This window comes from Meleagris gallopavo, chromosome Z (genome assembly GCF_000146605.3).
Source record: "Meleagris gallopavo isolate NT-WF06-2002-E0010 breed Aviagen turkey brand Nicholas breeding stock chromosome Z, Turkey_5.1, whole genome shotgun sequence".
Classification (NCBI taxonomy): Eukaryota; Metazoa; Chordata; class Aves; order Galliformes; family Phasianidae; genus Meleagris; species Meleagris gallopavo.
Genome location: NC_015041.2, coordinates 64,627,800 through 64,629,657, shown reverse-complemented (window position 1 = coordinate 64,629,657; position 1,858 = coordinate 64,627,800). Strand labels below are relative to the sequence as shown.

The 1,858-nt window shown below is 38.3% G+C and overlaps 1 long non-coding RNA gene across 1 annotated transcript in view; it reads right to left on the bottom strand.

Moving 5' to 3' along the window:
* LOC109364110 overlaps window positions 1-1,858 on the bottom strand; it is a 25,101-nt gene that overhangs the window by 19,266 nt on the left and 3,977 nt on the right. The window contains exons 2-3 of the long non-coding RNA XR_002110125.2: window positions 821-1,005; window positions 368-561 (exon numbers count right to left, since the gene is read on the bottom strand). This is a non-coding gene — a long non-coding RNA (uncharacterized LOC109364110). The remainder of the gene's footprint in view (window positions 1-367; window positions 562-820; window positions 1,006-1,858) is intronic.

Below are 1,858 nucleotides of genomic sequence, written 5' to 3'. Positions count from 1 at the left end.
TATATATATATATATAAGGAAATTGCATTATAATTAATAGACTGATATTTTCACAATCACATTAGTAGGCAATGTATTTACTAATGTAAATAGGCTTTATTCTTGTATCTGTTGTGTGGATTCTTGGTTGCTCTATAGCAAGCAACTCGGCTACCTGAAGTCTTCTAAAGGTCTTATGCTGGGCTGCTGGTCTACACAGCTGCCTCAGAAACAGAAATTTATTTTTGTAAGTCCCTCCCAGCATCCACTGCACTCATCTGGAAAACACGTTTTATGGCCACCATTTTCTATCTATTCCAGAACTTTTTAAAAGAAATGGGTGTCCAGAAATATAGTCCTTTAACTTAATGTAGCAAGTGAAACATACCTATTCAGCAAGGTATTTTTGCTGTGTTTTGTCTTCTTGTCCCACATGAACTCAAGATGTCTTGAAAACCCATGGCCATATCTCAGTTTTATTTACTTTCAGTCTTGAAGCAGAAGAGACATCCTTAACTCAGCTGTGATATGGGAGTCAGAAGGCAGGAATTTCTTTGTACTTTAATTACAAAGAGCTCTGGTCTATGGTAGAAAAAAACCAGGATTTTAAAAATGATTTACTGTAATTCCATAAGAGAAGCACTTAAAAGGCATTGTTAACTCGTTTTTCTCTTCAATCATGATGATTCAGCACTAGTAAAAATATATGAATATTAATGCAATTCCCTTCACGTATGTATTCAAGCATTCATAAAATTTGTAATATAAGTCTATTCATTTTAATGATTAGGCAAAAGAAACAATTTTCCACCTGTAGAAAGTTGATACTATTTCCACTTACATCTCTATGAGCATCTTGTCTTCTGTGATTTAAAGGGCATCTGCAGTCAATGCTGCAGACTTCATCACATTGAACTTCCTTTCTCTGCACAAATTCAGAGCTGATACATCCCATGCTCTTAGTCACACCTTTCAGTTTCATGTGTACATGTCTGTCACACCAGCATGGCACATCCTTGTCACAGTCTGCATAGTAACAGGACATTTTTCTGACAATGCAACAAAAAGGGAAGTGGTGCTACTGAGAAATATATACATATATACAGCGTCTGTAACCAGTAGGGTCTAAAAGATACTTTGCCAGCAGGTCCAGGGATGTGATCTTCCCTGTTCCACTCTGCCCTGATGAGGCAACATCTGGAGTATGATGTCTATTTGTGGGTTTCTCAGTTCAAGAAGGACAGGGATCTCCTAGAAAGAGTCCAACAAAATGTGGTAAAGATGATTAGAGGCCTGGAGCATCTCCCAATTAAGGAAAGTCTGAGAGATCTCTTCATTCTGGAGAAGGCTGAGAGTGAATCTTGTAACTGTTTATAAAAATCTAAAGTGCAGGAGTCAAATTGATGGAGATGGATTCCTCCCAGTGCAGTTAAGCAATAGAAAAGAGGCAACAGGCAGAAACTGGAACATAGGAAGTTCCATACTAACATGAGAAAGAATTTCTTTCCTGTCAGAGAGATGGAACACTGGAACATGCTGCACAGAATTCATGTAGTCTCATTCTCTGAAGATATTCAAGACCTTCATGAATGCTTACTTATGTGACTTTATATGGGAACTTGTCATGATTTTATGTTTGTTTGTTTTTGGTTTTCAGTATTCCGCATCAAAACATCATGTAGTGTATTGGGAGTTAATGTGTTAATTTAGCATTTGCATTCTAGAATGCACCTAATCTGCACTGATCTAAATTCCAATTCCAGGCACCTATCCCTATACATTACAGAAGTCATGGGATCTGGCCCTTCCAGGTGCGGAGGTCTCTTACTGCCTGGCAGTGGGTGCTGGAGGTGCTTTCCTGGCCGTTCCAAGCTTTTCA